The sequence below is a fragment of the Haliaeetus albicilla genome, chromosome 6 (assembly GCF_947461875.1).
Source record: "Haliaeetus albicilla chromosome 6, bHalAlb1.1, whole genome shotgun sequence".
NCBI classification, from domain to species: domain Eukaryota; kingdom Metazoa; phylum Chordata; class Aves; order Accipitriformes; family Accipitridae; genus Haliaeetus; species Haliaeetus albicilla.
In genome coordinates this window covers 26446954-26460224 of record NC_091488.1, presented here as the reverse complement: position 1 = coordinate 26460224, position 13271 = coordinate 26446954, and positions in this window count along the sequence as shown.

Below are 13271 nucleotides of genomic sequence, written 5' to 3'. Positions count from 1 at the left end.
CACCTCCAGTGCATCACGTGCTTTCTCTCCCCCTTCTGCTTGGTAGCTTCCAAAACCTGGAGCTGATTCCAGCATTCATTACCTAACCACAGTTTCTGTAAGTCCTTTCTTCTGGTGCTTGCTCCACTCTCTGTCTTCTTCCTCCCACCTTTCTGCCCTCTCATAGACATCTCAGTCCCAGGTTCCTTTCTTCTGCCCTGGTTCCCCCACCGGTTTCTTCTTTTGGAAAATTCAGCACACTGTACTTCTTCAGAAACTTGTTTATCTTGTCCACCTTGGCAGTAGCTAAGGCAGCCAGCACATCCCATCATCTGAGGAAGAGCAAGTGGGTGAGACTGGTCCTTCTGTTCTGGCCAGCCACTGTGGCAGGCAGCATGTAACTAGGTACAGCCTTTATAATGTTCTTTTGAAGCACCTAAGAGAGGATTAGGTGTGTCTACTGTGATCAGTATTTTCAAACTTTTTAGAAGACTTATGCATACAAACTTCTCAAGAGAAACTCTGGATGGTTCTTGAGAAGGCTGAAAAAAGAAGCATTGATGACAAAATGTCACCTTCACTATCAAATGGACAAGGGCACTCACACTGTTGAAGGCATAGGTGGCCAAATTTCATTTTTCATAGGGGAAATAAACCCCTTTTTCTGTGCCCTCTTTTCTTGAAATAGCATAACAATTTTGCTATACTTCCCATCATCCATCGTCACTTGCATTATATTATGAACTTACAGCACAGATTACTATCATCACCTCTACTACAGGATCAAACGCCTTAGCTGGCAAAGCAGCTGTTTCTCCGGCACATAAGAAAGGCATACATGAACTGCTGAGAATAACTGTGAGGACCCAGATGCAGTTAAATTCACCTGTAATTATTCCTCACCTCCAAAAGACTGTAGCACTTCTTCTTTCACGGAGACTCCAGCAAAGGGCCATGGGGAAGCTCTGCAGTGGGAAAGACGGTCTCCTTCCCCACTGCCCTTTTGGTGACTTTGGTACCTCCTGGGGTAAGCAAGGCTGCTGCAGCTCTCCTGGTGAGGAAGCAGGACTGGCTCTGTAGATGGCTCCTTCTCAGTTATTTGACAGGTTGCTGAAATTTCCCTAAGGAATCCAAGCAAAGGAAGTTGAAATAAAGTGCTATAAATGTATAACGGCATAGAGGTTTATCAGGTAAAGACAGGGTGTTTTGTATAGCCAAGGGGCTTTCTTCCTCCCAGATTTCAAAGGTCTCCTGTGAAAAAAAAGCAGGAGCAAGCTGCTTAAAGAAAGGTCATACGCATTTATGTAGGCTTAGGGAACTTCGCTATAGGAGTCACTCCTGGCTCCCACTAAGATGCTAAATATACTATTCTTTGTGTGTGAATTTTACATATGTTTTTGTTAAAAGAAATGTCATGTTGTGAGTTTGCTGGATTTTTACATTTCTGGATGTAGTGGATTCCAGAGATGTAAATTCTTCTTTCAAAGTACTACCAACTATCACAATTTTTTTGCCTGAAGGATCAGCATCCATGGCTGTTTCCAGCTGATAGCTACAGATCAGTGCTGTTTGAGCATCATTTGATCTACTGAGATGGTACTAAGTGAACACAGTTGATGGTTTTGTGGAGTTCTAGTTGTCTGCTCCAGTTGAAAGCTAGTTGTCTGCTTCACTGGAGATATAAGCTGAAACAGCTGATCAAGAATGAGATCTTATTTGAATAGTTAAACACTGTCTTCATCTGAGCATTAACTAATTTGCATGGCAAAATTCCAATTTACCATCTATCACTTAAATGACAGCTTGTGAAACAGTAGTTCAGCATTCTTCACTTGCGGTGTTAGATTTCTATTCAAATGAAGAGAGGAAACATATGTGGAGTGTGTGTGTTGGGGGCAGGCATTGTAAAACACACACAGAATGCATACTTAACACCAAAAGCATTAGATAGAAAATATAGACTATAAACACAGAAATTACTCTGTTCCATTAAAAAAAAACACAAACCAAACCAAACCAAAACAACCAAAAAACAACTAACTTTGAATTGAAAAGAAACAATAAACAATATGCTAAAACCTTCTCTTAATCCATAGGACTGGAGGCATGTGGAAAAATCTAAATTCGTTTCCTAGAGCATAATGGCAGCCTCCCACTGAGTTGTTCCTTAGAAACTACAAATATGCCACAAAAAAAAGAGATCCACCCATTTTCTTGGAATGCAGAAAGAATTGTGCTTGTTCCTTGGTTTGGGGTATCAAGCACCCAGTTACAAAGAAGCTATTCCTGGGTAAAACCCAGATTTAGAGCTAATCCAAAATCTGTTGCTATGCATTGGCCCATTGATGTTACCCAGGAGTATAGGGCCCAGAAACTTGATGAGATCTCCTATCTGAAAACATTATCTGTTTGGGGAGTATCTGTATCCATTACAAAGTCAGCATGCTTTAAGTCTGTAAATTGACGGCTTAAAATAGGAGCAATTTCAGGAAGCAGGAGCAACTGCAACCAAAGCATTGTTGCATTCAAGACTATTAATGCAGAGCTGCTGGACAGCCCTTTGAGGCCTGCTCACAGCCAGAAGATTAACACAGCCTGCCGTCTGTCAACACAAGTTTAGAAAAACACATATTTTGACTTCAGGGAGGTTTTAAATTGTTATTTTTGCTGTAGGGATAATTTCAATGTATTGCTACTAAGTTCCATTTCAAGGTTAAGCAATACAAACAAAATTCCCTAGGAAACAAACAAACCTCCTCATCACTGTCCCAAGTGCTTCTGCTCCCTTGTACATCCCATGGCTCGCAAGATGTACCTCAGTTTCATGCTACAAAGACGTTCATGGTACAGCATGGTTTTCACTTTATTTCAGACATTTTAAACTCAAGAAGAAACCCACAGAAAATAGTTTTCAGCACTGTGGGGATACCACAGGAAGCTCAGCAGAGCAGGCCGCAGGCTCTACAGGAGGCTGGTGCAGAGCAGTGCAGACACTGCATCGCTTCACCCTAAGGACAGGGAATCACTGGTCCTGGATGCAGTTACCAGTGCCTACATGCCCAATCCAGATCCCTAGTACAAGCCTCTGGCACACTTTGTACACCAGGGTAGCATACCCCCTCTTTTGTATGCACATCACAAGCATAAGCCTCCCAAGAGCCTTTTTTTTTGTAGAAATAAATGCAGCCTGTCCCCAGACCAGATCCTAAGCATTAAAGCAAGACCTCTTTGATTACTCTAGTAGGTGATTCTTCAGCACTAGCAGGTTCTCAGCATCCTGCAGGAGGTGGAAACAAAACCAGGTTTTTTTGGAAAAGCCAAACAAGTTTGAAAACTCTGGCTCACATTTCCAGATAAGAAACCAGACAAGATCCCTTCTGTATCCCAGCTCCTGCTCTGAGAAGAACCACAAGTTTCTGCCAATGTGCCCTCTGTGGCAACCCCACCGTGTGCTGCCATGGTTGTGGAGTTCCTTCCCCCAAAAAACTTGCTCCTGGCCTGAGAACAGCAACCCAGCGGTTCTTGCCCCAGGGTGATGGCTTAGCCGTGCAATGCTAAGCCAGCTCCTCCTGCCTTACAGCACTCAGAGGTGGTGAAGGAAGCTCCTCCTGCTGCTGCTTCTAGTTCAGTCTGGCCCAATGTTCTAGGACACCATGGTTGCCAAAAAAGTGCGTGCATTTGGCTGCCTCAGACCCTTGGGGCCTGTGGTGTGGGGCGGGCAACAGCAACTACAGGGTAGGGTGGTTTCTTCCTCTGGTCCTCAGCTCCCGGAGGGACCCTGGACCTGGGCTTTAAACTCTCAAATGTGTTTTTCTTTTAAACAGTACCTGGTATAAATAACAGAGGATGGGTGCAACCAATGCCTTTAATTACATGGGCTTTAAATGCCAGTGACATATATTGATGAAACAGGGTTGTTCGTGCTGCCATATGGGAGTGCTCTAGAAACTTGTTGCCATGTTGATACATGCTATGGTGCCACCGATCTTTTAAAAGGGGGGATAAAATGGGCTTTTCACCATTTTCATAAAGAATTAAATACATGATTTCATAAAACTCACCTCTGCACAAAAACCTAACCTGGAACTATGGATGGAAGTCACAGTCCAAGTTATGTTTTGCCAAACAACGTAGGATGATCAACTTTTTCCCATTTCATATGTGAAATGCTGAATTTGGCATTGTATTTATTTTGATGTGTGAACCCTCCTCATCCCATTCACACAGGTAGATCATTATGAAGAACTATGCAAGTATCTCGTGCCAGAACTACTGCAGCAGGAAAATTCTGCTGTGTGTGCGTGTGTGCTGGAACGTGTCTGCTTCCAGTAAGACATATATTAAAGAAAATCAAAACCATGTGTGAGAAAAATCAGTTCTTAAAGTCTGTGGTCACATTTCGGTCTTTTCATTCTTGTGAGACACATTTGGAGAGGAAATTAGAAACCAAAACCACATACAGCTGAGGGAAAAAATGAGTTTAGATGTAAACATATGACCCTCAAAGAGCAGATGGAAAAACCGGTACCATCTCTGTATTTGCCTCTGTGAATTTAACCATTATTTACAATTAAACAAGTAATCACAAAAACACACAAAAAGTGTGCCCTGTTGAGATGCTCTTAATGCATTGGGAAGATGCTTGCATTCTGTAGGCTATTTGCTTACAAAGAGAGACTGCTGGCTCTTTGGACTTTTCCCAGAGGAGATGGGCATTTTGCCAGTTTTGCATTTTCAAGTGCCATTGTTCACCTAGGGCTTTAGCAAAAAAAGCTTTTGCTTATTTATTACTAATCCTAGCCTAAGTAATGATCATTTTAAATCCTTTTACATTTTAAAATGAATTTATCAGACAATGACACCAAACACAATGTCCCCCAAAGCTCTGGCATTTATTTTTTCATTTAATATGTAATTCTATAATTCACACATCCATGGATTGCTTTATTGGTTCATGAAACTTGCTTCTATGAGCATTCCTTTGACAAAATGTAAATCTTACTCAGGTTGTGAGGACTCTTTTCAACATGCTTTTGTTAGGTTTAGTCTTGACAACACAGTAACAGAGAGGAACAGTGTTTATTGCATACTTTATCTGTCTGCCTGTGAACCTTTGTAAAATACTGGTGTGTTCATATATTATTCAACTTGATATGTATTAGACAGAATGAATTTTTTTTAATAAGTAATATAGCTTTTTTAGTAATGTAATGTCACATCTTCCTTTATCTTCATGATTCGGTATAAAATAATGCTATAATCTTGACTGAAATCAGTTTGAGAGACCCAGTGTAATCCTTGTTCTCAACACCAGTGTAATTTGGTGTAATTGTCTGTGCTTGGTCATGAGATACTCAAAACCAAACAAGCATGGATGCCAGATGTCATTTTAAACATTATAAAAAAAAAAAACACCAAACTGATCCTTCCATTTTGATGATAAATCTTCTATTACTGGTAAGTGATGCTGTGAATATCAGCTGGCTACTTCTGTAACTTTGCTAGCCTTGCATACAATGCTGCCAGCCTGTAATCTACACTATTAAACAATTTACCTGTCATTTCACTAGTTTGGTGACAATAGAAAGCACTTGCCAAGCAATTTGCAATACACGCATATGAAGAGTTGTTTGGACTTTTCAGAAGGGTTGGAATGAGAGAATTGGTGTAACAACTAATACCAGCAACAAATCCATCTAGTCTTCAACTTCAGCTAGTTCAGCTCTCTAGCAAACGAACGGACAAAGAATCCCTCTACCTATTTATATATAAAGTTTTAACAGATTATTTAAATACTTCCTGGAAATGGAGATTTCCGCTGTGAAATCTCTATGTTCCTAGCTAGCAGTGCCAGAGGACGAGAGCACCCCAAAGGCTGTCAGTGCAATTTTGTGGTTCCAGTCTATGCAGAAACCATAATCTCATGCTGGAAAAGGGAAAATGAGAATATGGCAACTTTATACCGAGATTTATTTTGTTAATCTTTGCACCAGGAAGGGGGCTTACCTTTCAGTGTTCAAGCAATTAAAATCAAAAGATGAAACATTTTCATACAGAAATCAACACAAAAAACCACAGAATCAGGAAGGAGAAGCAGTGGGGGTAAAAAAGAATGATCTGCCACATGGGATGAAAAGAAGGAGATCCAGTTTCCTTGTTTCCAAACCCCTTACTGCTCTCAGACCCCCCCCAAAGCCAGTACCTTCTTCCCCTCCTCGTTCTATATGCTTACCCCAAGAAGCATCAAGGAAGGAAGAAGCAGCTTTGAGGTATTTCCACCATATCCAGCCTTACAGATAGAGGCAAAAGACACCAGAGAAGTTGGCAAGGACCTGAAGAAGACACTTTTTTCCAGGCAAACCACAGCAACTCTCCAAATCCTCAGCAGGATGTAGGGTTAAAACAAAGCAAACCCAAAACCTGGCATTTGCTGTCTCAGTGTCATGCAGGCTACAGAGAAGCTTGGTCTCGCTTCCCCCCTTCCCAAAGAGGCAAATGAGCAGTCAGTATATAGGAGCACATCCAAAGCCCTGTAGGTTGTCCCCATAACACCTCCGTTCCCTGCATGGCCCTGCTCATGGTCATGGTACTCTCATGACTGACTGTCATGTGGTCACCAGCCAAAACAAAAGCTGTGCCCCAAAACAGGGATAATTTGCCTGCTGATTCTCAAAAAAAAAAAAAAAAAAAAAAGTCAGGAGTTGAGGACAACAAGCTGCACTTGAAATAACCTGGATTAAAATATGATCCTAATCTGCTCTCCTTTACAGTTAAACCAGTAGACTAAACCATACTGGTAAGGTATATTAGCTTTGCAAAAATTCACTTCCTTTTCAATTACATTTAATTTCTACTTCATCTTTCCCTTATATTTAGTCCACAAACAAGCCGTCGTGTTATTAATGATTCAGAGTTCCCCAAATCCATATGTTTTATGGATTTTATGTCAAAGTGGACTCACAATACTTTAATGAGGAAAAAGAATACTATTTTACTGTACTCACATTTTACACTACCCAGCCAATAGGCCTGTAAGCAATTCTAAATCTTTCTGTAACAACACCATGGAGATTACAAAAAAGAAATAGGTATTGCCGGCTTCCTCTGCCCCCCACCCCTTAAAAGGATTGATGTTTTCCTGCAAGACCTTCTTAAAGAGCTAGTATATTTGTAGAAAATTGTTAATTCCTCTCTGACAGTTATACACTTACATACAGGTGTAGAAAATCCTTTAACTTTCTGTAACAAGTGGAAATCAGGTAGATGATAAAACAAGGCTATCAGTCACTTCTTTAGCAGTGAAGTGAATTTGATTCTCCCCATTTTTATGTAGACATCTAGTTTGCCATGTGCATGCTCAGAGGTTTAGCTATTATGTATTAGAATGACATATTTAAAGTAGTGAACTTCACATTAGCAATGCAGATGGAGGAATGAATATCTTGGAAAATTAGCTGGTGGAAAGACTGGTGTTGGAGAGTAGCATGAGAGTTGGAAATCCAAGACAAAGCAGAGAAAAAGGGTATTAGAAGGCAGAATGGGAAAAGCAGAAAGACATAAGTAAGAAAAAGAAGGAAAAACTGCAATAGAAGAAAAGACTGGACAGTGGAGTAAAGAATCTGAGGAAAAGCTAAAGTGAAAAGACAAAGATTAGCAGCTAATAGAAACATTAAAATGTTCAGATAGCAGTGTTTCATTGACACTCATAAGAAATGTGTTATTGTGTACAAAGTTGATGCCACTTTTTTCAGCGAATATCTTACTGGGGCCATAGTCCCCCCACACTTCCAGTTGCGGCAGTCACTTGCTGGTAGATTAAGATACTGAAATGCCTGTTTATACCATTCAGTTTAAGCTCTATTATACACACATAAGCACATGCAGAGAAAAGTGCTTCAATGACTGTTTATGAGATAAGGAATTTGTATAAAGGAAAGGGTAAGACTGGGGAGGGGGAGAGGAGAGATAAGGAGAAAATCTCTGAGAAAAAAAGGAGACATATTCAAGAGACATCAGTCTTGAAATTAGAAGCTCATTAATTCTCAGTTTATTTTCAGTGTCTGGGGAGATTTACCATATGTGACAGCTACTCAGCCTTGGAGTCCAATTAGAACTGTTTTCCAACTACTAGTCTAAATTACTACCAGAAAGCCTCATCATTTTCGGCAAAGTTTGATGAACTGGTTACCCTTTAACAGCGATGTTTTATGCACTAAATTGCAACTGGCCTGCTATTTTTCTCATATCACTGCTGACAGATGAGCTCGATTATCATCCTAGATCCACCTTGCTCATGCTCATTTGGACAACAAAGATAGCAACTGAACTGAAAGAAAATTCCAGAAAAAGTAATTGAAGACAAATTAAAAATTTCAATAGATTTTCCTGGAAATTTGCCCACGAAGCATATTGTTTACATATCCACCTCCATCCAGAAGTTTGAAAGCATATCCCTGGATGCCTGCTGTTAATGTTTTAGCCCTACCCTGGCCAGGTTTCTCAAAAAGCTCCCGGATGCTCTAGGCCAAGACCAATTTGTCAATGCCAGGTTGTATGATGATTTATGACTATAGCCAAGTGAGGATGCCGGCTACGTTCTGTCTCTCCCTAACTAGCTGTATTGAATTGAAGCCATTCCAAATCACTAGCTGGCTATGTGGATGCACGGTCAGAGAGGCTGAAGTTGTTTATTGGATTTCCAGGCTTAATCAGCATCAATAACTTTTGTAGTTGAAGGAAAATTTCAGAAGAGAAAATATGAAACTGTTCAAAGCTGCATTGCACTTTAATAAATATGTCACAGAGGGAGCTAGGCTTGCCTACGAGATGTGAAAAAGCTGCTCAACATTAAAATTTTATTTGGTCAGGTTTTTTCATGTCACACAAGGTACTAAAGGAAAGAATATCTGGACACATACCCAAGATATGCCTGTAAAAGCAGCAACAGCTATCTTAACATGTACATAAGTGTGGGCAACATGTAAATGATTCTGCTCACGCAGGGTGAACACTTAGGCTCTGATTTCCCTTATCCAACAACAGAGAAGGCATGTATGATCTATAGAAGGGGCTCAAAGAATGAAATCATATCTTTAAGAAAAAAAAGGAAGGAAAACTGAAGGTAAGAAAATTAAATTAAGAGAATATAAATAAAGAAAATTAAAAATAGTGAAGCTAGTACTGAAATAAGGGTACATTACGTTAGAGTCCAGACTTTAGGACGTAAGGATTTTAAGAGTAGTGGTGTCAAAAATGAATGACATGAATAAGGAGGGTCCAAGTGGCTTGTATGAGCAGCATGGGATAGATGTACTCTGAGTAACACCACTTCTTGTTTGGGACCATTTGTAGGTAAGATGGTGCTTAATGTGTATGAAAGGATAAGGATCAGGTCCTGTCTGGCAGTGAATTAATGCCTCTGTCAAACTGTTTCTCTGAAGGAAACATTAATTCATCTTTCTGAATAAGAAATTTCTTTCTGAAGAGCTGTGAAGATTGACAAAAGTTCTACAAAGAGAAAAAGGAAATATAGCTTCCTTAAGCAGCATTGGCCAATTGTTTTTGCTGTGGGTTTTTTTTTCCAGTGCAGCCATTGAGGAGTGCTTTGTCAGCAGGGTTATGCTGATAACTGGCTACACGTCAACTAAGATGAACCTGAGTCTATTGCAGGGTGGTAGAAGGCAAGAAAAAAGAAGAGGGAGAGAGACAAAAAAATACATTATTAGTGCTTCCTCAATATCACAGAAACCACTAGCAGGTCAAAGTTGTAATAATTTCATTTCTGAATAATAAAATCAATGCTGAAGAATGATGAAACAACAGCTACAATGGCTGCTTCAGGTGTTGTGATAACATTCTAGCACAATAACCATATTATTCACTGTAGTTCTTCCTGGCATGTCTTGACTACCTGTAACAAGCGTTTCTGAATCGGCGCACGGTCAAAACCTCAAATTAAATCTCACAAACACAGGAAGTGTTTTGAGCTAACTTGTCCTCCTTTCACAGTTGCTCGTTATGGAGTGACCTACTCTTTTCGTGTCCTACACGACTCGCATCCCTGTAGGTTGTGTTTATTGAAAGCTGATAGTTACAAGCGCTGACATTTGCCAGGTTTTATATACCAGGGAATTAAAATAAGAATCTGACAAAGGCATTGTAAATAACATGAGAGACCCTTACTAAACCTGTACACTGTATGAATGCGGAGGAAAATTAAGTTACTCTACTTTCAGAGGCTCTTTGTGGTGCTCAATTCCCGTTGTATGAGTGCTATTAGAAGGGCAAGCGCATAACTGCAGATATAATGGCAAAGTCATCCACATTATAACAAGGTTTCACATGCTCCATAATGAAGATTTCATCAGAGAGTGAAAATTATTGGCTCCCCTGTTGGTGACTTTTACAAAAATCTTAAAAGTAGAAAGTTTGCCAGCTGGATTAATCTTCCTGTGCACAGTCATTTATGAAGCTTTGAAATTTTAACCATTGGCAACAATGCTATAGTTGAAAAAACTCCAAGAATATCAGTTCGATGACAAACAATGGTCTGCTAAATAAAGACATGCTGTCCTGACAGCCCTGCTTCAGCTATATGGTATGATATGTGCCAGCAAAAGCAGAGAAGACATTTTGTAGCATCATAAAACTGCTTCCAAACATGAGCACCCTGCAGCTATTAGAAACTGCATGAGAATCACCAAATGTCAGCCTCATGCTCAACAGCATTCAATTTAATAAATGGATTTAAGAAAGTGAACAGCATAAGATGTCTCAGAACTCTCTTAAGACTAACATGATAATATTGAGTGCTTGAGAAAAAAAAGCAACTGTTCGCTGTAAAAAAAAAGGGGGGCGGGGGGAATTTTGTGTCTCATTTTTGTTCCCTGGGACCAATTAAAAGCATTCTGTCATTATTATTGTCAGCACTAGGAACAGTGTACGAACGATAATCAATTTACTGACACGACCTAATATTGATGGTCAGAGGCCTGCACTGAGGACAACCCCAGATTGTTCCAGCAGTTAACATCATTTTTTTCCTGAAATTTTCTTTTCTGAGTACATTTATCCAAATCTAAAGAAAAAAAAAAAAAAAAAAAAAGGACAGTGGGCAAAAGGAGTCTTTCTGTGTACCAGATCCACAATGTGCTACACAACTGCCTGGAAAACAATAGAGTTCTTTTTTGTCCTGAAAACTGTTGTTGAAATACTTTATGTCTTCTTATTCTCCCTCCCTTTCCTTTTCTTCTCCTTGCCCTCCACTCCCATGGCTGCTCCAGCTCTGAGTGTGACCGGTGAGGTGAGAGGTGCCAGGGATGTCAGCAGGCACAAAAACACCCCTGCACCAAACATTTCCTGGCATATGCCAAATGTGACCAAAGTAGAGGAAACCTCAAGTACTCACTAAACGATGCTGAGTTTACCTAGCTTTTACTAACTTTGTTTTGTTTTGTTTTCAACAGTGCTGCTACTGCTGGAATGGCATGTAATATTTACTTGTCCCACAAAAGTCTCTATATTGGTCCAAGCAGGAGTTTTTGATCAGAGCAACTCAGTTTCAAAGCGAAGTTTCTTCACCCAGACAGTTCTACTGGAAGTATTACAAAATACTGTCATTCTATGATCCAATTAATTAAAGGAAAAGTAGCTTCAAAACTACTGAAAGGTTTTACCCTCAGCTAAAGTACAAGGGTACTTACCGGATCTCAGAGGTCTAAAATTTTTACCATTAAGTTTCCAATTAACTAATTGACATCAGTTTCTATGAAAATCATGCCTCCTAAATCCCTCAATGAAATCAGAAGTGTAACATATCAGCAACCAAAAGCTGAAATTGGTATCTGTTCCCTTTCATGGGCCTGCATGAGACTGTAAAGAATAAGAAAGTATGGAAGGGGTTGTTCCTTGAATATTCTTAGTTAGCGATAAGTGCTTGTGAAAACACTTGGGATTTGGGTAACTCCCAAAAGATCCAAAAGCACATATGGACTATGATAGAAGGAAGCTCAAAGTCCCATGTCTGGAAACAGGTTTTCATGTCACAAACATTCATGTACAGAAAATCAGAATATGTTTGAATGTCCCAGGGCTGTAAGGTTCACAGAATAGAAAGGCAGCCCTTTGATGGGCAAAAATCTGCTACTACACTACAGAGATTACCCTGGAAACCAATACTTCATCTTGATTAAAGATAAGGCTAAAATTTTACTACAGATTTCACCAGACCCAAGATTTACTTGCAGATTGTCACTATTCAGAGTTACTTATTATTTCAGATGTTTTAAGGTACTTTCCTGTGCTGCTATTAATACTTGCACATTGATGCAGAGAATCACGTACGGCACAGTAGACACGAGCTGCAACACATGCCGTAATCCTTCTGCAACTATGATCATTCACCCTGATTTCTCAGGCTCTGCATACAGGGCTGAAACACTCAAATCAAGATTCATCAATGGCTCTCCCTTACTTACAAATGCTCTAAAGGCACCCAATGATCCAGTTTACACTTAAACCTCATATTCCACATAGATCAAACATAAAAGTGAACTTTAAGTATAAATCTCTAAGTGTGATGGATCTAAGACAGCTTTCTGGGCAAGGAAGGACAAAAATAGAAAAGCCTCATTATATGCCTAACAACAAGGTAGAAAATATGTAGATGAAGCTTATGCCTGATGGGGAAAAAAGAAGAGAAGGAAGAAGGGGGTGGGTAGGCTGAAGCTAGTTTGAAGCCTGTGACACCAGAGTAAATGCAAAAGGTTTGTTTATCAGAATCAGCAATTCACTGGGAGATTTGGGGGACTGGGGAAGGAATGGCACAGAGAGATTTATTTTAAATAGAAACTGGATCAGGTGCCTGTCATTTTAAGACTGAGAGCAGGGGAGACAGGTCTGCAGTAGCTCAGGAGAAGAAAGTGTTTCAGGCAATTGGTGATTAATTGTACTCTGCTATGCCACATCTCTTTCTATTAAACCTTAGATAGCCAAATCTGTTTCCTAATTGTTTTTGCGTTTCTTTTTGTCTTCCTTTTGTCTTGCATAGGAGTAGGCAATTTCTATGCCATCAATATCTCATTAAGGGGCCCGGCACGTGAAATGCCTTGTTTTGTTTTTAATGTTGTTTTCCAGGCTTTTTGCTACACTTTATGACATGGCATTTTTTGTTTGCTTGTTGCGGTCCATTTATTCTCTGGCATTCCCTTTCCCCAGGTTATAGCTTTATTTGTTTCTTTGCCTGTTGGCACTCGAGGTGTATGTAAATTATTGTTACATGCTTCACCATCACT